This window comes from Cryptomeria japonica, chromosome 4 (genome assembly GCF_030272615.1).
Source record: "Cryptomeria japonica chromosome 4, Sugi_1.0, whole genome shotgun sequence".
Taxonomy (NCBI): Eukaryota; Viridiplantae; Streptophyta; class Pinopsida; order Cupressales; family Cupressaceae; genus Cryptomeria; species Cryptomeria japonica.
The window spans coordinates 705210745-705237271 of NC_081408.1; positions in this window are offsets into that span (position 1 = coordinate 705210745).

Consider the following 26527-nt stretch of genomic DNA (forward strand, 5'->3'; position numbering starts at 1 on the left):
GTGCCTCCATTACAAAAGATTATAGATACAATAGTTAATGAAGGCAATTTGACAAAGCTTTCTATGTATTATGAGCATTCTACTGAAAACGTTCAGAGAGCTATTGAAAAAGAAGTTGTACATTATATGAATTTTTTTAGTAAAGTATTGATTAAATTGTCATCCATAATTCCTAAAGAGTTATATGATATCTTGGATGCTTAGAGATACACAACTAGTCTAGAAGATGAAAGGTTAAAATAACTTACATTAGTAAAGTTGTGTCCTAATATAACAAGAGAAGAAATACCAAAATTTTTGGGACTTGCTTGCTAATACAATGAGGATCTGGCTAATACTAAGAGGGGGGGTGAATTGGTATTAACAAGAACTGAAAATTTTAACTCCAAAACAAATTTATCATAGATCTAGAAAACATTCAACACATAAACCAATTCTTCTTAACAAATTTCTCACTTTCCTTATCAGATCTAGATAATCATTTACCACTTTTGCAAACTCATTAATAAGATTAGCCATCAACTCAATATTAGATCAACACACACTTTTACCAACTTATTAACTAATCATAATGCTTCATCAACCAATTAACCATCAATACCGGTAACCACTTTAAGATTTATCATAAAAAAACATAATCTGTCTTAACCGGTAATCAAAAATAAAACATGAAAAACATTCCACACATGAACACCATAATTTTTTGACATGGAAACGCAAATGGGAAAAACAACGGTGGGAGTTGGTACCCAATAAAATTTGTACTCTTTCGAAGTACTCCCTGTTAGGAGCTTAGCCTTGTTAGGATCTTACAATATACCCGGTTAGGAGTAGACCCTGTTAGTAGTCACCCGGTTAAAGAACTTACCTATCACTCCAACTAGGAGCTTAATGATCTATTAGGATAAACCTCATGAGAGGATTTACCACCTTTTTGAGAGCTTCCCTATTAGGGGACTTAAATGATTAAGGCCTTTTAGGACCTACTCGATTAAGGGATTTAAGCCACTTTAACTATTAGGGAACAACAGTGAAAAGTGATTTGAAACTTTTCACTTTCAGCTTGCTAAATCAAATCCAGTTATAAGTCACATTCTGCAACACCTAGGAAGATCTCTCTCTTCTTCGATATGACACCACTCTCTTCTCTTAGATCACTGACACATAAAACATCAACTATGTCATCCTAAATAGACATTTCAACTAGGTCGACCAATAAATCCTAATTACATCTTGAAATTACTATACAAATCATATCAGATCATCATCCAGATTATTACAACAATTTACAATGCAATATCAACCATTGGTTGATCATAACATCACAAAAATCCAATCTGTACCAAAGTTAAAACCTCAAAATACTCCACTAAGCATTTCATTGTTTCCCAAGAAATTCTTCCTTAAATTGTGCCAAAAAAATATGCAAATCATCTATGTGGGTTGTGACGTGTTACCTCCTTCATGTAGACTCATTGCCAATCATTGGCATAACAAAAATCGTTACCGGTTAAGTGAATTTATCACCGGTCCTTAAACCCTACTAAAACCCTAGCAAAAATTCATCAAAAATTCAAAAGATACCTTCCATTAAACATCACAAGATGCGGTTCTAGTCACATACTAGAATCCATCATACAAGCTTATATTTCAAACCACAAGTCATCAATCATCACCGATCACCCAATTTAATCAAAACATTTGTGCATTACTGGTTAAAGTCCTAATTCATAGTCTTGTCGATAAAACCCTATCAAACTCAAACTTTGGTAGACCAAATCACTTAGCCAACAAATAAAACATCAAGAACCATCTGTAAATATCTTCAATCATCAGTTGACACTAGTTGCCATCAATGACAACACAAATAACTGATAATGTCAATGACTCTCAAAATCTCAGTCTTCTTTCCTCTACCGATATAGTCATCCATCATCATCTCATATGCATAAGTTATGCAATCATGCCAACATACTCCCCTTTTGGCATTGATGGCAACACCAATCAGATATGCAATCAGAGTAATCATTATTATAGCCTATCATCTGCAACTTGTTTACTAGTAACATGTCATTTGTCGGTTCTCCTCCTTTTGTCTTCTCCCATATCTGATCTTGTTCTTCTCCCCCTTTCTCATAGGCTCCTTTTCTTCTCCCCAAGGATGATCATCAACTTCTCTCATATCTGATTGTTCTTTTCTTCTCCCCCTTTGACAACAATGCCAAAGGTGGAGATGCATCAATTATCTTCAATTATTTTGTTTCCGCTTCCATCATCTCTACTGATCAAATCAAAAGACCAAATTATTGCATCAGAGTACTAAATCAATACTTTACTTGTATTAGAACTATATCATTTGATCAAATCAGAGCTGTAAATTAGAAAATCATATCAAACTTGCATCAGAGCTACTCCCCCTATGAAGTAGCATGCATCTTCATCAATCCTTAGTAAATGACAAACATGAAATCCACAATATTGGTGCATCTCCATCATCTCAGTTCTTTCGGTGTAGGGGTGTAACCCCTAATTTACCTCTAAAAAACTCAAAGGTAGTCTTTGATAAGGTTTTAGTAAAGATATTAGCTAACTGATCTTTACTCTTCACATATTCCATCTTCACCTTCTTCTCTCAAACTCTTTCTCTTAAGAAATGATACTTCAACTCTATGTGCTTGGTTCTAGCATGAAGTACACGATTCTTAGAAATTTTTATCGCACTTGTATTATCACAATAGATAGTAAATTTTTATGGCCTACATGCATTTCATGGATGTAGCTACATACTCAGCTTCAGATGTAGATTGAGAAACAAATGATTGTTTCTTTCTTGTCCATGCTACTAGTCTTCCTCCAAGTAGAAAAGCTCCATCGATTGTTCTTTTCCTATCATCCACATTACTTGCCCAGTATGCATCAGTAAAGACATCCAAAGTAAAATCTCCTTTGCAGGGATACCATAATCCATAGTCTAATGTGCCTTTGAGATACTGCAAAATTCTTTTCACAACCATCATGTGACTTTCCTTCGATTCCTATTGAAATCTAGCTACTAAGCCAACAACATGAGGAATATTCGGTCTACTATGAACAACATAATGTAGCTTGCCAATCATGGATCTGTACTCCTTTTCACTAACAATAGGGGAATCATCTTTCTTGGACAATTTGCAGCATGTTACCATAGGTGTACCTACCGGTTTGCATTCTTCCATACTGGAAGTCTTCAACACTTCTCTGGTATAATTGCTTTGAAAAATAAAGATACCATCATTTAGTAATTGGACCCGTAAGCCAATAAAGAAATTTATTTCACCGATTAGAGATATTTCAAATTCCTTTTTCATCTAATCAAAAAAATTCATACACATATCATCATTACCAACAAAACCTATGTCATCTACAAATACTATTGTAGTTAGCATCTTGTCTCCATTAGTCTTCAAGTATATATTACTGTCCTCACTGGTACATTGAAATCCAATATTGATCAAATGTGCATGAAGTCTATCATACCATGGTCTCGGTGCCTTCTTAACACCATATGAAGCTTTATGAAATTTACAAACCATGTCCTTATCATTAGTGAGGGAAAATCAGTCTGGTTGTTCAATGTATACCTCTTCTTATAGGATTCCATTCAAGAAGGCTAACTTGTCATCCATTTGGTAGAATTTGAAACCTTTATATGAAACAAATTCTTGCATCATCCTTACACCTTCTAATCTAGAAACTGGTACAAATGTTTCACCATAATACTTAGCTTCTTCCTGTGCATAGCCTTTGCAGACTAACCTTGATTCGTTCCTTACAAATCTTCCTTCTTCATCCAATTTATTCCTAAAGAACCATTTTGTTCCAATGACTTTCTTTTTGTCTGGTCTAGGAACTAGTGACCATGTCTAATTTTTCTCAATTTGATCTAGTTCTTCATTCATTGAATTCACCCAATCATCATCTTTCTATGCTTCCTTAATTGTCTTGTGTTCTATTATAGAGATCAAACAAGAATTTTCTCTAATGTTTCTCCTAGTCTGCACACCTACATTCTTATCACCAATTATCTTCTCTTGTGAGTTATCTAATTTGACATATTTAGGTATAGCCTGTGTTGGTTCTACATATTCCTCTTTTGATTCTCCATTTTCATCCTCACTGTCATCGCTTACCGGTTGAGCACCTAATTCTGCGTTTGCCAGTTGATTGTTGTTTTGTGCTTCCGGTTCAATGATCACAAGTTTTTCCTCATTATCATCCTTTTCAAGTTCTGATCTACTTGTGCCTTTAGACTTATTTGATGAATCATCCACCTTCACATTAGCACTTTCAACAATTTTCTTAGTTCTCTTATTGTAACATTTATATGCCTTACTCTTAGAGGAGTAAGCAAGAAAAATTCCTTCATCAGATTTTGCATCAAATTTCTTAGTATAGTTATCCTTCTTAATGAAACTTTGACTTCCAAAGATTTTTAAATAACTTATGCAGGGATTTTTACCATACCATACCTCATAAGGGGTCTTATTGTTACCTTTCTACACAAGTACCTAGTTTAATGTATATACTACAATACTAACCACTTCTCTCTAAAATATCTTAGGTACATTACCCTATATTAACATTGTTCTAGCACCATCAACAACTGTTTTGTTCATCCTTTCTACTATGCCATTTTGTTGTGGTGGTCTTAGAGTGGACATCTGTCTCTTGATACCTTGTTCATCAAATGTGAATTCACTACCTCGGTCTGATCTTAAACATTTCAAATTCTTACCGGTCTCATTCTGAACTAGAGCTTTGAATGTTTTGAACTTAATAAAAGCTTTATATTTCTCCTTCAAAAATGTAACCCACATCATCTGAGAAGAGTAATCAGTAAAAAGAATGAAATACCTATCACCATAATAGCTTTTTTTTCTCATAGGGCAAAAGAGATTAGTATGTACCAAGTCCAAAATATTCTCAGATGTACACTTATTGATTTTAAATGAAATAGAGGTGATCTTACCAATTTGACAATCTTTACAAATCACATTATCTAGTTTAACAATTTGTGGCAATCCTCTTACAATACTTGACTTGCTTACCTTCACCAAGTTATCAAAATTCACATTACAACATCTCCTGTGCCACAACTAGCTATCTTCCATTTTTGCAACTAGAAAATTATTGACATTAGCATTCAAATGAAATAAGTTAGCTCTAGTTTTCTTCCCAGTAGCAATCAGTTCACCATTACCTCCAAGAATTCTGCAAACTCCGCCATTAAACTAAAGAAAAATAACCTTTATCATTAAGTTGTGCAACACTTAACAGATTATGCTTTAGAACATCAACCCAAATTAAATCATCACCATTACTCTTCCCATTTATCCTTGTTGAACTTATGACCCTCTTTGTTCATCATCTTGACTGCCTCATAATCTTTTCCTCAAGCAGTTTACCTTTCTGCACACAGAGGACCAATGCTTTGATACTAATTGTTAACAACATGAAGATCCGGTTAATACTAAGAGGGGGGGTGAACTAGTATTAACAAGAATTGAAACTTTAAACTCCAAAACAAACTTATCACAGATCTAAAAAACATGGAACACATAAACCAATTCTTTTAACAAATTTCTCAATTTCCTTATCAGATCTAGACAATCATTTCCCACTTATGCAAACTCATTAATCATATTAGCCATCAACTCAATATCAGATTGACAAACACTTTTACCAACTTATTAACTGATCATAATGCTTCATCAACCAATTAACCATCAATACCGATAATCACTTTAAGATTTATCATAAAGAAACATAACTTGTCTTAACCGGTAATCAAAAATAAAACATGAAAAATATATGAAAAGCATTCCACACATGAACACCATAAATTTTTGATGTGGAAACCCAAATGTAAAAAATCATGGTGGGAGTTGGTAGCCACTAAAATTTTTACTATTTTGAAGTACATTCTGTTAGGAGCTTAGCCCTATTAGGATCTTACGATATGCCTGGTTAGGAGCAGACCCTATTAGGAGTCACCCGGTTAAGGGATTTACCTATCACTCTAGCTAGGAGCTTAATGATCTGTTAGGATGAACCTAGTGATATGATTTACCACCCATTTTAAGAGCTTCCCTATTAGGGGAGTTAAATGATTAAGGCATGTTAGGACCTATTCAATTAAGGGATTTAAGCTATTGTAACTGTTAGGGAACAATAGTAAAAATTGATCTAAAACTTTGCACTTTTAGCTTGCTAAATCAGATCCAGTTATACTTCAAAATCTACAACACTCAGGAAGATCTCTCTCTTCTCCAGTACGAAATCACTCTCTTCTCTTAGATCACTGACACATAAACCATCAACTCTGTCGTCCTAAATAGACATTTCAACTAGGTCAACCAATAAACCCTAATTACATCTTGAAATTACAATAAAAATCATATCAGATCATCATACAAATTATTACAACAATTTACAATGCAATATTAATCATTGGTTGATCATAACTTATCATAAAAAATTGATCTATACCAAAGTCAAAACCTCAAAACACTCCAATGAGTTTTTCACTATTTCCCAAGAATTGCTTCCTTGAATCATGCCAAAAGAACATTCAAATTATCTACGCGGGTTGTGCCATGTTACCTCTTTCATGTAGGCTCACCATAAATCACCATCATAACCAAACTCATTACCATTTGAGTGATTTTATCACCGGTCCTAATTAAACCCTACTAAAACCCTAGTGAAACTTAATCATAAATTCAAAACATGCCTTCTAGTAAACATCATAGGATGTTGTTTCGGTCACATACTCCAATCCATCATACAAGCTTATACTTGAAACAACAAGTCATCAATCATCATCAATCATCTAATTCAATCAAAATATCTGTGCATTACCAATTAAAGTCCTAATTTATAGTCTTGTCGATTAAACCCTGTCAAATTGTCAAACTCCAACTCCAGTATACCAAATCACTTAGCCAACAAATAAAACATCAAGAACCATCTGTAAACATCAACATTGATCAGTTGACACTAGTTTCCATGAATGAAAACACAAATAACTGATCATGTCAACTACTCACAAAATCTCAGTCTTCTTTCCTCTATTGGTACAGTTGCCCATCATCATCTCATCTGCATCATTTATGCCAATCATGCCAACATTCTCCCCCTTTGGCATTGATGGCAACACCAATCAGATATACAATCAGAGTAATCATTATTATAGCCTATCATCTACAACTTGTTTACCAGTAACACATCAACTGTCGATTCTCCTCCTTTTGTCTTCTCCCATATCTGATCTTGTTCTTCTCCCCCTTTCTGATAGACTCCTTTTCTTCTCCCCAAGGATGATTGTCAACTTCTCTCATATCTGATTTTATTTTCTTCTCCCCCTTTAACAACAATGGCAAAGGTGGAAATGCGTCACTTATCTTCAATTATTCTATTGCCACTTCCATCATCTTTGTTGAATAAATCATAACACCAAATTATTGCATTAGAGTACTAAATCAGGACTTTACTTGTATCAGAATTATATCATTTTATCAGATTAGAGTTATAAATCAGAACATCATATCAAAATTGCATCAAAGTTGTCCTCCCTATGGAGTAGCCTACATCTTCATCAAACCTTCATGAAAGATAAACATGAAATCCACAAGATTGATGCATCTCCATAATCTCAATTTTCTGATGTAGGGGTCTAACCCCTAATTTACCTCTAAGAAACTCAAAGGTTGTCTTTGGTAAGGTTTTAGTAAAGATATTAGCTAACTAATCTTTACTCTTCACATATTCCATCTTCACCTTCTTCTCCTGAACTCTTTCTCTTAAGAAATGATACTTCAACTCTATGTGCTTGGTTCTAGCATGAAGTACATGATTCTTAGAAATGTTTATTGCACTTGTATTATCGCAATAGATAGTCAATGGTTTAGACATCTATCTTGAATCCTTCTAGCACATGTCTCATCCATATGGCCTGCGTGCAATTCATGGATGTGACTACATACTTAGCATCAACTGTAGATTGAGAAACACATTATTGTTTCTTGCTTGTCCATGCTACTAGTCTTCCTCGAATTAGAAAATCTCCACCAGTTTTTATTTTCCTATCATCCACATTACCTGCCAAATTTGCATCAGTAAAGACATCCAAAGTGAAATCTCCTTTGCAGGGATACCATAATCCATAATCTAATTTCCCTTTGAGATATTGAAAAATTCTTTTTACAACCATTATGTGACTTTCCTTTGGTTCCTTTTAAAAACTAGCTACTAAGCCAACAACATCAGCAATATTTGGTCTACTATGAACAACATAATGTAGCTTTCCAATCATGGATCTGTACTCCTTTTCACTAACATCAAGGGAATCATCTGGCTTGGACAATTTACAGCATGTTACCATAGGTGCACCTACCAGTTTGCATTCTTCCATATCAAAAGTTTTCAAAAATTCTTTGATATACTTGATTTGAAAAATAAAGATACCATCATTTAGTTGTTAGACCTGTAAGCCATTAAAGAACTTTATTTCACCAATTAGAGATATTTCAAATTCCTTTTTCATCTCATCAAAAAAATTCATACACATATCATCATTACCACCAAAACTTATGTCACTTACAAATACTTCTGTAGTTAGCATCTTGTCTCCATTAGTATTCAAGTATATATTACTGTCCTCACTGGTACATTGAAATCCAATATTGATCAAATGTGCATGAAGTCTCTCATACCATGGTCTCGGTGCCTTCTTAAGACCATATGAAGCTTTATGTAATTTACTATGAGGCCCTACCCCGACCCATCCTATCTCTTCAGCTATTTTTATTTTTGGAACTATTTTGGATGCTAGTTTTGACACACTATGGATATAGAACTTTGCATGGTCCCGCGATTTTGGTAACATTGATATATGTGGATGCTTCATTTCTATGCCTTGTGGATTATAGAATATTATATGATTCTAGATTAGGGTAATATTGTGATGATGCAAGTTATTATCTGAATTTTAGGATTTGATATAATGTTAGGAAAATGTTTGCATATCTTGTAGATGGATCAAATTTTGAGGATTATGAGGAAATTGCTTTGATTTGTGATAAATCGTATTTTATAATGTCAAGTCTTTGCAGAATGAATGTATTGTATTCTGATTATGTGATTATATATTATGTGAGGCTATTTGGGAAGTACTAATGTTTAAATTGAGATGTGCAGGAAAATATCCATGTGACCATGGAAATATTAGGGAGAATCAAGCCTAGGCCAATGTGCGTTAGTTAAACCAGGGGTTGTCTATTTGGAGAGACAACACCCCGTATGTACTGTATTCTATTCGTAAATGTAAAATGTTGCATGTGTGTAATTTGTATTTATTGGATTGATTAAATTGTTTGAGGGACAATTGCCATGTGTTTATTGTGATGTGGAATTATTTTGTAGTGTCACTTGACACCTATGTAGTATGTTGTGTTGGCAATTTGTCATGTCACCTTTTTAAGAGTTTTATTTTTGATTAAATGTTATATCCCCTAATTATCCTTGAAGGAACCAAGAAATCTAGGTTAGAGAGCCACAAGGAAGGTCAACTCAGAGTTGACCCATAGGTTAACTTCAGGTGGACCTTCTGAAGGTCAAATCAACTCCTAGAGTCAATTTTAGAGCTTTTCTATTAGGCCTCATGGGGTACCTATGGGTGAAGGCCAAAATTGGCCATGTGTCTCTCCCTTAGGACTAGTTTAACCATTCAAAAAAGTGGTTTTCCCAAGATGGACGAATTCCATCTATAGGAGTGCCCTTCTTGGTAGGAGAACCTCCTTGGAGATAGTAATCCCTCTTCCCCATTTCATTTCCCTTCTCTAGACACCTAGGTTAGGGAGTGTGTAAGACCTAGGGAAGACCAACCCAATGGGAGATCCCTCACTCTATCCAAGAGGTTGGAAGGAGTGAGAGAGGCCTTCTTAGGCTAAGAATGGAAGCTTAGTGAGCTAATCACCCACTCTCCATCCTTGGAGATTTTTGGAAAAACTTGGAAGGAAAAACCAGTTTTAGGAATTAGAGGAATTTGGGGGCCAAGGATTGCAGAAAGTTGTGTGGATTGGGCAACTCATCTCCAACCAAGTTTAGCATACCTATTGGCAGAATAAGGTTGGTTGTTATCTCCTCTTGTTTTTGTTATTTATGTTAGTTATGTTGTTTTGTTGAAGGAAATAAATGCTTGTAAAGAAAGTGTGTATGTAAATTGTTGTTGAAGAAAATAATGTGTAGTTTCATTTCTATGTTTTTCTGTTTTGTGTTCTTGTTTTGGGAGTGTCCAAGATCTTCTACTCTTGGGAGAGTAGGATGATCTTGGGGTGGAAGAAGCATGACAGCCTTGGGTGAGAGGCTCTCCTTAAGGAGAGTGATCTCAAGGGTGTCCTTTGTGACCCTTGCTGCATAGCCTTGTGTATGCATTTGGGGGTCATAAGGGGAGAGAAATGGCTTTGAGCCCTTGGGGGGCATAAGGTGTGTGGGATGAATTCTGTTGAGTATTTTGTGTTGCCATGAGGTGGCTTGTGTTATATTTTTGGCTGCAGTCTCCCCAATGGTACTTGGTCCACTTCCACCCATAGATTGATCTCCACAAAGTGTGGTGAAAGTGTAGCTTGGGATGGGAAAGTGTATGTTTGTGTGTTTGCCCTATTGTTGTGTTGTATTGCTTGGTTGTAACCCGTCTAGGTCTTGATTCTCCTAGCTCGGGGGTGGCTTCTGGTAAGCCTAGGCTGGGAGGTGAGCATCCCATGGTCACAGTCCTAAATTTTACTTGCAGGTGGCTTGGGAAAAAAAGAAGAAGACTGGGAGTTGCAGATTGTTGTGTTGCAGACTTCTATTCAGAATTCTTATTTTTATTTAAATGCAGAAAGGAAGAAAGAAATGTAACCTTATGATTTGTAGCAAAAAAAAAGGGGAAGAGAAAGTGCATATGTAAATATAGGGCTTAAAATGATTCTGTTTCTGTTTAAATAAATGTAATTTTTATTTTCTGTGTAAAGTTTAGAAAAGAAAAAAAAAAAGGACTGTTAGATTATCTACCCATTTTCATATTTGGGCTATTGTAACTTATCATTCTGGAAAGTAATGTAAATTTTTATTATATTATGATGTCTATTGTGTTGCTGTAGTCTACATTTTAATCTGGTCTATTCACTTGGTTATTTACTGCAATATTAAAGAAAAGAAACAGAAAAATGCATTAGGATTCCTTATTTACTATTCACTAGTTTATTTACTGCAATGTTAAAGAAAGGAAAGGAAAAATGCATTAGGATCCCCTATTTACTTGCATAGTTTTAAATTATGTTATTTTATGTCTGTTAGAAAAAAGGAGAACCAGTATTGTTTTATTGCTGTAGAAAGTTTAAATAAAAGGAAAAATAAAATAGACCTATTCTAAATGTTGTTAGAAGACTAAAAACAGAATGTAGATGGTTAAAAATCTCAGATCAATATAAGGGTTTTTAACCCTATTATCTCAACATTTAATCATACATATATATATTTTCAGGTATATAAGTATATATATTGAAAATATATACCTATATATATATAATTATATATATAAGCTTCCTGTATGTGTACACCCCCGTAACAACGAAATAAAAGACATTCTGAATCCTGTGCATCTCTGTTACCAAACATATAAAGGAATTGCAGAATAAACTTCGTATATATATATTTCTGCATCTGAAAACACATACCCTGTAGATGTCTGTAGAACAAAACAAATAAAGACATTTATGTTATGATTTGATCATAACAATGGTTATATGTGTATATAAACATATATATACAAATATATATATATACAAATATATATATATACAAATATATATATATACAAATATATATATACAAATATATATATATACAAATATATATATATACAAATATATATATATATATATATATATTTGATATATCAAAAAAAAACTACATCTTATAACATTTTTATCAACCCACAGAATTTATTAAAAATGTTGCAAAAAAAATGGGGAAGCAAAGTCACGCAGGCCACTGTGTGCAACACAGTGGACGGCCACAGCCAAGCCACTGTGCTACACACAGTGGGCGGCGCCGAAGGGCACCGCACTGTGTGTAACACAGTGGACGGTAGCGGCTGCCACTGTGCTACGGACAGTGAACGGCGCTCGCCACTGTGTGTATACACAGTGGGCGGCGGCTATGACGTCCGCCACTGTGTGTACACACAGTGGGCGGCGCTGCCGCCACTGTGCTTATGCACAACAGCACCCGGAACTCTGCGAAACCCTCCGCCTCTCCCCACGCGAAACCCTCCACCTCCATACCTGCGATCTCTCTCTCTCAAACAAAACAAGCAATAAAATATAGGGGTTTAATAAACCCTAACCCATTTCGGGTTAGGGTATAAAAGGGTAAAAATAAAATAAGACAAGTGTAATATATAAAAATGCAACCCTAACCCAATTTTGGGTTAGGGTTAGCATTATAAGAATTATATATATATATATATATATATATATATATATATATATATAAGAGATTTAGATTGGAGTATCATAATTGATTTTTTTAAAAATTATAATGAGGGTTAGTATTTAAGAATCTATATATATGATTTTATATTTATATATATTTATATATATATATATATATATATATATATATATAAGGAATTTAAGTTGGGATTTTAAACCTTGATTTTTAATATATATATATTTGGGGTCAATTCAATAATGGAATTTTTATATGTCCATTTAGATTGGAATTTTAAACTTGATTTTTTAATATATATAATGGGGTTATTTTAATGGTAGAATTATTATATATCCATTTACTCTTTAGGAGATTTAAAATTTTAAAATAGTAAAAATTTTAAAGGGATTTAAAAACAAAGGGGTTTTATGGTTGGATACACCATACATTAAATCGATTAATTTATTTAATTAATCAATAGATTTCCCTCAATATATTTGGACTTTAGGAAAAATTTAAAAGGAGGAAATTGTAGATTTTTGAACCTTAGGCCTTGAGACCGATATTTGGTTGGATCGAAATTAAATCATCAAAATTAAGGGGTTAGAAAAATTAGAATTGGCCTTAGCTTATTGTCAGTTTTAGTGGGCAAACGACATTGTAGTAACTCGAACCCTCATCAGTTGGATGTATATAATAATTTCGCATGTGCATCAAATAATTAATAGCATTATCCTTACATGGATTGGGAATGATATAATACCTTAAGATAATCAAATATCCCTTGATTTAATTAGCGACAACTTGTCTTAGGTATTTGAGCTTGCTAACTAATCCGCAATGCAAATTAATCTCCACCAATCAAGTCACTCGCTCGAGTTGGTTATTTAACTTAACCTTAGTAAGTAAGTTTATTTACATCCTAGTTAAGACAAAACTTTAAATACAGTTGTTATGTATTAGGATTTATAGCGAGTTCATGACGTCAAAATTTTTTTTGTTGTTTCATTTTTTGTGCCCTAAAGTTTGGGCATGACATTTACACACCATGTCCTTATCATCAGTGAGGGAAAATCCATCTGGTTGTTCCATATATACCTCTTCTTATAGGATTCCATTCAAGAAGGATGACATGACATCGATTTGGTAGACTTTGAAACCTCTATATGAAACAAATGCTAGCATCATCCTTATAGCTTCTAATCTAGCAACCGGTGCAAATGTTTCACCATAATACTCAGCTTCTTCCAATACATACCCTTTGTAGACTAACCTTGCTTTGTTCCTTACAAATCTTCCTTCTTCATCCAATTTATTCCTAAAGACCCATTTTGTTCCAATGACATTCTTTTCATTGGGTCTAGGAACAATTGACCATGTCTGATTTTTCTCAATTTGATTTGATTGTTCATTCATTGCATTCACCCAATCATTATCTTTCAGTGCTTCCTTAATTGTCTTGGGTTCCATTGTAGAGATCAAACAAGAATTTTCTCTAATCTTTCTCCTAGTCTTCACACCTACATTCTTATCATGAATTATCTTCACTTGTGAGTGATTTAATTTGACATATTTATGTATAGCCTATGTCTGTTCTGCATCTTCCTCTTTTGATTCTCCATTTTCATCCTCATTGTCATCACTTACCGGTTGAGTACCTAATTCTGTGTTTTCCAGTTGATTGTTGTTTTGTGCTTCCAGTTTAATTATCACAAGTTTTTCCTCATTATCATCCTTTTCAGGTTCTAATCTACTTGTACCTTTAGACTTATTTGACAAATCAACCACCTTCACATTAGCACTTTCAACAATTTTCCTAGTTCTCTTATTGTAACATTTATATATTCTTAGAGGAGTAACCAAGAAAAATACCTTCATCAGATTTTGTTGGCATTTTGGAGGAATTGATTATGTGTTGCATTGATGTTTTTTAATTGATGTCAACACTAGTTGTTATGGTTGGTTACTGACAGAAGATCTAATGTTACCGACAGAGGAGACTATCTGTTGGACACTTTCGGCATGTTTGGATCAATGGAATGTGTTTGGTTACATGTGGTACATGCTTCTGGAGCATGTCTTGGTTAGATGGTATTGACTTGGTAATCATATGATATCATACACTTATAAACCCTTACCAGCATAGGTTTAAGGCTCTATTGGTAGACATTTCATTGAGAATTCTTGACAAGATGCATAAGTGGTGTTGGTGCGGCTTTCAAGATGCTAAAGATGTTCTTTGATTGTGCTTCAATCAGTTGGAGACATTGCTTTGGTGTGGTGGACTCATAATAGGTCTGATGCCTATCTAGGTTATGGATCGGTACCATGTTAACGTGTTTTCTACATGTTACAAGGATGTTTTATGGATTGGTCAATATTGTTTTGGTCTAAAGCTGATATGGAATATCATTGTAATATGGATATATGTAATGATCTTATTGTAATATCTTTTAGGTGCCCGACCTAATGGGTTTAGGTTTAGGGTTGGTATAAATCAATGTAAGATCTCATTGTAGATTAGGTATCATGGTCATAAATTATAATATCATATGCAAAGGAGTTTAGGTTGATCATTAAGGATCAAATAAGGATTAATGAAGAGGTCAAAGGCCTCTGGTATTGAGCTTAACTGAGACTGTAATCAGACATGGTAGATACTATCTCTAGTAGTTCATTCTACTGGATTGTTGTTCAAATATCTTGAGGTGGTTTTAACCTCTATAGTCAGTGATACTCTTTTGTAATGAGTAGTGTGCTCTAGGCAGTGTGCCTTTCTGCATGTGCAGGCCCCTCATTGTAATAGATACTTTCTATAGAAGTATCATCTGATCGTGGGTAGGCTTCCCACTGTGGTTTTTCCCTTTACCATTTTTTCCATGTACAAATCTTGGTGTTATGTGGTATGGTTGCATTGCATTGATTATCTGTTTATTATTAAGTTGCATTGTTTACCGGTATCTGTGTCTACTAGAATCTGTTTCTGCTTTACCGATATTTAAATGTTTATGTGCTCTGGTTTACGGTTGTAATGTGAATTAATTGTTGTAATATGTTAACAAATGATTCACCCCCCCTCTCAGTTGTTCACCTATTATTCTAACAATTAGTATCAAAGAATTGGTCCTCTTTTGTAGAAGCTTAACCACTTTAGGTAGATCCTATGGCAACTAATCCACCAGCAACTATCTTTAGAAGAGAAATCCCTAAGCTTGATGAAACAAATTATGGGATATGGAAGATCCGAATGGAGACTCATCTTAGATGTCTTGGCAAGGATATTTGGGAGATCACTAAGAAAGGTTATACACCTTATAATCCAACATCTGGAAATCCTGCTCTTGTAGACTTGGATAAGAATATTGAGATTGAGTGTAGAGCTAGACAAGCCCTCCTATGTGCACTTACTAATCAACAGATCATGGGATTAACTGATAAATCATCTACAAAGGTTATGTGGAATAAAATGCAAACTCTAAATGAAGGTGACCCTACTGTCAAAATTTCTAAACTTGATGGCTACTAGGTGAGATATGAAAAATTGAAGATGGATGACAATGAAAGAATTGCTACATTTATGGAGAGAGGAAATGAGATTGTTATGGGAATTTAATGTTGTGGAGGATCTCTAAGTGAAGATGAAATAGTTTTCAAAGTCTTGAGAGCCCTTCCACTGGATTACAAGATGAAGGCAACTGCAATTAATGAGTTGAGAACAATAGAAAATACTTTAGTTAATAGAGACATTTTGATTGGGAAGTTATCTGCTTTTGAGCTTGAAGAATTTGGACATTCTGGAGCTGCAAAATCTAAACTTGCTTTTCATGCATCATCATCATCATCTACCAGAAAGAATGACTGGAAAAACCTATATGCAAAGGAACTAAAAGACATGAGGAAAGAAGATGAAGAATTTGAGCAACTTGAAGCCTTATTTGCTAGAAGAGTACCTAAAGGACCGACAGGAAGTAAGTATGAAGGAAAAACACCTTTTAAATGTTTTGCATGTCATAAGATTGGTCATTTTGCATCTAGATATTCTAAAAGGAATGCAAGATTTGAGGAAAGAGTTAAGAAATAGTTTAAGCCTAATCAGAATAGGTACAAATTCAAGAGAAACAAAAAATGCTTCATAGCGGATGAGGAAGGAGTAATTGATGACTCCGACGATGAACCGATAGAAGAATCTACTAGTGGATCTGACAATGGAAAGGAATGGGTGTTCTTAAAAGAACATGAACTGGAACTGGCTATCTTGAATGAAGAGAAGGCCTTGGAAGAAAAAGTTGAAGATAAGGATGAATAGGTAATTGATAGTGGATGTTCACATCATATGATTGGAGATAAAAGAATTTTTTTGTCCCTGCATGAATACAATGGTGGTCAAGTAAGATTTGGAGATGGCAAAGCATGTATGATCAGAGGTAAAGGCACTATCTCTCTAGATGGTAAGCATAATATTGACAATGTCTATTATGTAGAAGGTTTAAAGCATAATCTTTTGAGTGTTGGTCAGCTGGTGGATAAAGGATTCCAACTTCAATTCATGGATAGAAAATGCCAAATCATTAACAAGACTAGTTTGAAGATTTCTACTAGAGACTAGAGGTAATATGTTTCATTTGAACATTGGTAATAAGACATGTTTGATTGCTCATGTTGATCAGAGTTGGTTATGGAATAAAAGGTTGTGTCATGTTAATTTTGATTGCACTATCAAGATCAGTTCAACAAAGGCAGTTAGAGATATACCTAAGATTATGAAGCCTCGTTATCTGGTATGTAAGGAATGTCAATTGGGAAAGCAAGTGAGAACTTCTTTTAAGAGCATACAAGATAAATCTAATGATGTTCTTGATTTGATTCATACTAACTTATGTGGTCTAGTAAGGATTAAAATCTTTCAACGTGATAGGTACTTCATGCTGATAATTAATGATTATTCTAGAATGACATGGGTGACTTTTCTTACAAAGAAGTCTAAAGCTTTTGAGATATTCAAGATCTTTAAAGTAAAAGTTGAAATTGGATTGAAAATCAAATGTCTAAGATCAGATCAAGGTGGTGAGTTCACTTCCGATGAATTTAATAGTTATTGTGAGACAAATGGAATTAGAATACAATTATCTGCAACTAGGACTCCTCAGTAGAATGGAGTGGTGGAAAGAAAGAATAGAATGATTTTGGATGTAGCAAGAACCATGATGATGGAATCCCAATTGCCTCATATCTACTGGAGAGAAGCAGTGAGTACAACAGTCTACACATTCAATAGAGTTCACACCAAAGGTGAAACCCGTAAGACTCCTTATGAACTATGGTTTGGACATACACCTACTGTTAAATATTTCAGAATTTTTGGAAGTAAATATATCAAAAGGGATGATTCAATTGGAAATTTTTATCCTAGATGTGATGAAGGAATATTTCTTGGTTTTTCTAATCAAAGCAAAGCATATAGATGTTATAACAAAAGATTGCAAAAAAATGTGGAAAGTGCAAATGTGTAAGTGGATGAGCAATACAAAAATCAATCTATATCATATTATAGGGAATCGACAATGGAAATTATCATAACTAAACCGTGAATACCTCCACCGGTACAGGACATTGAAACTGTTACACTGGCATAGTCAGAAAACTCAACTATGACTGATGATTAGATTAGCGAACCTGAAGTTCAAAAGAATCCAAGGTATGTAAGATTAAACCACTCTGAAGATCAAATCATTGGAGATAGGAACAAGGGAGTTATGACTAGAAGGAGACTGGAAAATGAAGAGGTATGTCTTATTTCTCAAGTTAAATCGACAACTGTTATTGAAGCTTGTAAAGATAAACATTGGTTAAAGGCTATGGAAGATTAATTAGATCAGATAGAGAAGAATTAAACTTGGACTTTAGTTCCCTGACCTAAAAATAAGAATGTTATTGGAACTAAGTGGGTTTTTAGGAATAAATTGAATGAGTATGGTCAAGTTATAAGAAATAAAGCTAGATTGGTTTGTAAAGGTTATTCTCAAAAGGAAGGAATTGATTATGGTGAGACTTTTGCACTTGTAGCTAGAATTGAAGCTGTTAGGCTATTTCATGCGTATGCAACATATAAGAACTATAATGTTTATCAAATAGATATTAAATGTGCATTTTTGAATGGTGAACTTGAAGAAGAGGTATACATTAAACAACCTAATGATAAGGATATGGTTTGTAGGTTAAAGAAAGAATTATATGGTTTTAAACAAGCTCCCAAAGCTTGGTATGCTAGGTTGGATACATATCTTTTGAAGCTTGGTTTTACTAAAGGAAGTGCTGATAGTAACTTGTATTACAAAATTACTAATGATGTATTCTGATTATTGAAGTATTTGTTGATGATATCATTTTTGGAGGAGAAGATAAATTGTGCACGAAATTTTCTAACAACATGAAGAATGAATTTGAGACATCCATGATTGGTGAAATGACATTTTTCTTAGGTTTGTAGATTACTCAAACTGATAAAGGCATCTTTATCTATCAAACAAAGTATTCGAGGGAATTGTTGAAGAAGTTTGGTATGGATAATTCCAAACCGATAAGTACTCCTATGGTGAAAATTGATAAATTTTCTATGAAAGATACATCTACACCAGTAAATCCAACAAGGTAGAAGTCTATGATTGGTGGCTTGTTATATCTAACTCAGAATAGACCAGATATTATGAATGATGTGAGTATTGTTTCAAGATATCAAAGTAATCCTAAAGAAAATTATGCATGTGCAGTAAAGAGGATATTGCGGTATCTAAAAGGCACAACTAAATATGGCTTATGGTATTCTAGAGATGACAACTTCACTTTGTGTGCATATACAGATTCAGATTGGGCAGGAGATACTGATGACAAGAAGAGAACTTTTGATCAAGCTTTCTTTATTGGAAAGAAACTGGTTTCATGGATTAGCAAGAAATAACCATGCATTTCTTTGTCTACTGCAGAAGTTGAATATGTTACAACAATAACTAATTGTACTCAAGTCCTGTGGATGAAGCAAATGTTGAAGGATATCAGGGTAAAATATAGTGAACCGGTAGTTATCTACTATGATAACTTTGCAACTATTGACATGTCTAAGAATCTGGTATTTCACTCTAAGACTAAGCATATATCAATAAAGTATAACTTTTTGAAGGATAAGGTAGAAGAAAAGGAAGTAAAATTGGTTTATGTGAACACTAAAGAGCAGATTGCAGATATATTCACTAAACCACTGGCTAAGGAATCATTTGAGTATTTGAGAGACAGGTTAGGGGTTTCTGCCCCTCCGACAAAGACTTGATTGATATAGTTTGGCATTAGTCTGACATGCATTATTAGGGATACTATTCATTCCAGTAGTGGTGAGTGGTGCTACTACTCAGGGGGAGTAGTCAGTTTTGAGTTTCAATGAATTACATTACTACTTTGATATTTTTGTCATATTTCTAGCATTGATGTCAAAGCGGGAGAGATATTGATGTGAAAAATATAAAAAAGGGAGTTGTATACATTAAGAGGAGAGATATTATTCAAAGGGAGAGTTTTGTTGGTTGTCTTCCATTGGGGGAGACTTGTTTGGCATTCTTTTTGGTACTTAGATGTTTTTCACATCTAGTGTTGCCATCAATGCCAAAGGGGGAGATTGTTAGCATTTTGGAGGAATTGATTATGTGTTACATTGATGTTTTGTCATTGATGTCAACACTAGTTTTTATGGTTGGTTATAGACAGAGAGGTTTTGGTTACCAATAGAAGATCTAGTGGTATCGGTAGAGGAGACTATCTGTTGGACACTTTTGGCATGTTTGGATCAATGGAATGTGTTTGGTTACATGTAGTACATGCTTCTGGAGTATGTCCTGGTCAGATGGTATTGACTTGGTAATCGGATGATATCATACACTCTTGTAGACCCTTACCGGCACAGGTTTAAGGCTCTACCAATAGAGCTTTCATTGAGAATTCTTGACAAGATGCATAAGTGGTGTTGGTGTGGCTTTCAGGATGCTGAAGAAGTTCTCTGATCATGCTTCAATTAGTTGGAGATGTCGCTTTGGCATGGTGAACTTAGAATAGGTCTGGTGCCTATCTAGGTTATGGATCGGTATCATGTTAACGTATTCTCTACACATTACTAGGATGTTTTATGGATCGGTCAATAGTGTTTTGTTCTAAAGTCGACATGGCATATCATTGTAATATGGATATATGTGTATGATCTTATTGCAATATCTTTTAGGTGACCGACCTAATTGGTTTAGGTCTTAGGGTTGGTATAAATCAATGTAAGATCTCATTGTAGATCAAGTATCGTGGTCATGAATTGTAATATCACATGTGAAGGAGTTTAGGTCGATCATTGAGGATCGAATTGGGATTAAGGAAGAGGTCAAAGGCCCTTGGTGTTGAGCTTAACTGAGACTATAATTAGGCATGGTAGATGCTATCTCTAATAGTTCATTCTACTGGATTGTTGTCCAAATATCTTGAGGTGGTTTTAACCTCTGTAGTCAGTGAGACTCTTTTGTAATGAGTAGTGCGCTCTAGGATGTGTTCCTTCCTACATGTGTAGGCCCCTCATTGTAACACATACTTTCTATAGAAGTATCATCTAATTGTGGGTAGGCTTCCCACCGTGGTTTTTCCCTTTACCAGGTTTTCAACGTACAAATCTTGGTGTTATGTGGTATGGTTGCATTGCATTGATTTTTTGTTTATTATTGAGTTGCATTGTTTATCGGTATCTATGTCTACCAACATCTATTTTTTGCTTTACCATTATTTAAATGTTTATATGCTCCATTTTAAGGTTGTATTGTGGATTAATTGTTGTAATCTATTAACAACCAGTTCATTCCCCCCTCTCCGTTGTTCACTAGCTATCCTAATAGATTTTGCATCAAATTTCTCAGTATAGTTATCCTTCTTAATGAAACTTTGACTTCCATAGATTTTAAAATAACTTACACAAGGAGTTTTACCATACCATAGATCATAAGGGGTCTTATTGTTACCTTTCTGTACAAGTACTTGGTTTAATGTATATACTACAATATTGACCGCTTCTCTCTAAAACAACTTAGGTACATTACCCTATAATAATATTGTTCTAGCAGCATCAACGATTGTTCTGTTAATCCTTTCTACTATGCCATTTTGTTGTGGTGTTCATGGAGCAGACATTTGTCTCTTGATACCCTATTCATCACAATACTTAACAAATTCATCAAATGTGAATTCACTACCTCGGTCTGACCTTAAACATTTAAAATTATTACCAGTCTCATTCTCAACTAGAGCTTTGAATGTTTTGAACTTACTAAAATCTTCAAATTTCTCTTTCAAAAATGTAACCCATGTCATCTTAGAATAGTAATTGATAAAAAGCATGAAATAACTATCACCATAATAACTTTTTTTTCTCATAGGGCCATAGAGATTGGTATGTACCAAGTCCAAAATATTCTTAGATGTACACTTATTGCTTTTAAAAGAAATAGAGGTCATCTTACCAATTTGACAATCTTTACAAATCACATTATTTTGTTTAACAATTCGTGGCAATCCTCTTACAATACTTGACTTGCTTACCTTCACCAAGTTTCAAAATTCACATGACAACATCTCCTGGGCCGCAACTAGCTATCTTCCATTTTTGTAACCAGACAATTATTGACATTAGAATTCAAATGAAATAAGTTAGCTCTAGTTTGCTTCCCAATAGCAATTAGTTCACCATTACCTCCAAGAATTCTCTAGACTCCATCATTAAACTCAAGCCAATAACCTTTATAATTGAGTTGTCCAACACTTAACAGATTATGCTTTAGACCATCAACCCAAAATACATCATCACCATTACTCTTCCCATTTAAAGAAATAGCACCTTTACCTTTCATCATGAAGGGAGAGTCATTTCCAAATCTAACAACACGTCCATCAAATTCATTAAGAGTTATAAACTTACTTTTGTCTCCTGTCATCTGTTGTGACCAACCATTGTCTATAATCAATTCATCATTGTTTTCTACATGAGAAACCAATGCCTTCTCATCAAACAATTCCTCCTTCATGGCTACAAACACAATCTCTTCATTATCTTCACCATATTTAGACTCTTCATCAGTAGCACCTTTGTCCACTGCAACATAACATTTCTTTTTCCCTTTTCCTTTATACCTTCTAAATTTCTCCTTTTTTGTCATTATTAGGGCAATTTGCAGCAATATGGCCAATTCTACTACAAGAGAAATATTTCAATGGTAGATTTCCTTTATACTTACTGGTGCCTCTTGAAAATTTCTTTGCCAACAGTGCCTCAAGCTCCATTACATTATCTTCATTATCTTCACTTCCCTGATTACCTCCATGACTTGATCTGCATTCATGATTCTGACATACATCTTTAACTTTTCTAGTAGATGAACCAACAATAGAAGCTTTAAAGGCAGATTCACTAGGTTTAGTAACAATGTTATTGAGACTATTAAGCTCAAAAGTAGTTAGCTTACCGATTAAAGAATCAACAATTTGTCATACCCAAAATTTAGGGCAAGATTGGGATAAAAAAATTTAAAAAACATTAAATCGACAAATATAAAATGCTACAACATGTTTTATCTTAACTATGCTTAGATTAACTTTATCTACTAGCTCAAATATTCAAAAATAAATAAAATTAAATGTGGAATTCTAAGTGAGTAGTTTTATTGTCTACTCAAATTTAATAAATCAACTAATTCAGATAATTAATTGGTGAAGGCAAAATTAATCTCGGATAGACATTAATTGATTTTAGAAAACTAATTAAAATTATTCTCCTAGCATCCATTTAATCCATAATTAAAATGTGCTTTAATTTAATTAACTAAGGTACAATTAAGCCCATGACAAAAAATGTCCCATGAGATTTGATTTCAAAACCTATATCCAAGTATGTTAATTAAATCTCTACCCCTTTTTTTTAAAAAAGAAATACCCTTAGGTTGATTAAAAATCAATGTTTGCCCACTTGATTTTATATACTCTTAAGAATCTACAACACTAAATAACTATTAAAATCTAAAGATATGCTTTATTCTTTAATTTCCACAGCTTTCTATTTATATTTTCATATATGTGTATGTAAATATTTATATTTATATATAAATATATATATTTAATTACTATAACAGTTTCACAAACTTTATAAAAATAAAGCCATCCAAACCCTAGTTAGGAATTTTGCATTATAAAACACCCATATTTTATAACTTTACTATTTTCTTATTATTACCCTAGCCCTACCCGGACTAGGGTTTAATATATTTTTTTGGATTATAAATTTTGGTGCAGGGCCGAATGGGAACCCCTGCGGCGGCCATGGCAGATAGGTGGATGCATTGTATGCTGGAAAGGGGGGGGCAAAGCGACGGTCTATCCCCGGCCAGCACCCCCCACTGTGTGACCACACAGTGGCGGTGACTTTACTATTTTCTTATTATTACCCTAGCCCTACCTGGACTAGGGTTTAATATTTTTTTTTTGATTAAAAATTTTGGTGCAGGGCTGAATGGGAACCCCGACAGTGGCCATGGAAGATAGGTGGATGCATTGTATGTTGGAGAGGGGGGGAAGTGACAGTCTATCCCTGGCCAGCACTACCCATTGTGTGACCACACAGTGGTGGTGCCATGGGCGCCGCTCACCATGTGTTCACACAATGGTGGTGCCGAGGGCACCGCCCACTATGTGCTCACACAATGGCAGTGCCTTGGGCACTGCCCACTGCGTGAAAGCACAATGGGTTTTGGCCCAACTCGCCCCCTCTTCTTTCTTCTTTCTTTTAATTTTATATATATATATATGTATGTATGTATGTATGTATGTATGTATGTATGTATGTATGTATATTTGCTTTCGTAGGTACTTATATAAATTTATTTTATATATATATATATAAGTATATACATGAAATTTGCATGTATATAATTATATATTTATATATAAATATATTTTATATAACAGAGATTATATAATGAATAGACCATAGTATTTTCATTTCAGGAATGTATAAGTTTCCTAAATGCAAAAATCAAATAGATGGATTATGAAAAATTTTGATTTACTTACAGCAAAAGTAAAGTAATTAAATTGTTTACTGTAGATGTTATTTTCTGCATATAAATAATGCCAATATTTAATTAAGCCAAATTTCAACTATATAAATGACTAAATTTAATAAATTTACCAGCAACTAAATAAATCTAGATTTTATTTAAATAAAACTATAATAGACTATAATTTTCATTTTTTGCAATAAATAAATTGACAGACTTTGCAAATTCTACAACAACTATTTAAATGACCAATTTTAATAAATTTAGCAGCAACTAAATATAGCTATAATTTATTAATCTAGAAACCTTAGAGATGGCTATAAATTCCTTTGCTCTTATTTTCTAAAATTAAAAAAAAAATACAATCACAGAATTAAATAAAATGACTTTTACATTTTCCTGGATTGATCTAAATGCTTTTATTTTCAGCCTCCCACATGCATGCAAATCAAATTCATCACTTTCCTAATATTTTTGTTTAAATGCATAAAAGGAATAAATAAATCTCTTTCTTATCAAAATATCCTAAAACACAACAAGGTTATCTTTCAGAAATTTAGAAAACAAAACCAAAGTTACTTCTTTCTTTTCTGCAGTATTGCATGAATAAATATTACATAACTTTAAACATATTCTCAAGTCTTTATAGTCACTTTACAAATAGGTCTCTCCTTTCAATTTAGTGAGGACTATCAAAGAACATTAATTACATTTACAACATTTTTCTACAACAACTAAATCCAGCCACATCTACTTGTCCTGCCATTTTCTTCTAACAACCTACAATTAAATCAAAAGCTATGACCATGGAGTGCTCACCTCCCAGCCTAGGCTAACTAGTAGCCACCCCTGAGCTTGGAGAACCAAGCCCTAGACAGGTAACACACATGCAAACACAAAAGACAAGGGAAAAACAAACTCAACACAATCCCAACCAAGGCTACACTGCACCACACGTTTGTGATGTCTTTTCTAGGGTGGTAGTGGACCAAGTACCCTGAGGAGACTGCAAGTATGGTAAAATATATAGCCACCTCATGGCAAACCAAAACATATATCCACCTCATGGCAAACCAAATACATCAAGTATAACAACCCCACACTCCTTATTCCCCCCAAGGCATTTATGCCTTATTTGCCTACTTATGACCCCCAATGCATAAACAAGCCATACAACAAGGGTCACATAAAATCCCTTGTGATCACTCTCATAGTGAGAGCCTCTCACTCAAGGGCTGTCACTTCTACCACCCACAAGACCATCCTCTCTCCCAAGAGTAGGAGGCCTTGATTACTCCCAAAACACATAAATTGCATAAGCACAAACACCGAACAAATTTCCAAGGAATACATGCAAGAAGGAAAACTAGCCCTTTACATAAGCATTTCTCTCAATACAACATGCAATAAGAAAAAATTACAAGAAAGGTGAAACCAACCTTCAACTACCCAAGGGTATGCTAGTTTTGTTGAGGATGAGCAGCCCAATTCCACAATCTTTTTTTCTCTACCCTTAGCCAAATTTTCTATACCAAATCTATTCTTTTCAAAACTGCATAGTCTCCAACAATGGAGAGTGGGTGATTACTCACAAAATCTCTCATTCTTGGCTATATAGACTTCATTGAGAATTCTCATAGGTTTCTAAAATTGAAAAAGGAAAAAAAATAAGAAAAATAGGAAAAAGATCCAAAAAGAAAAGGAAAAAGGAAGAAAGCAATCCAAAAGGATTTCTCAACCAAAAGGGAAGGTTATCCAACCTAGATGGCACTTTCTAATTTTGAATTTTCGCACATCTTAGAAAATCCAATTTTTGAGGTGACAAAACAGTCACATGTGAGTTGGCACATGCCTAAAAACACTCCTAACTCATAGATATACCTTATGGTCTTTAG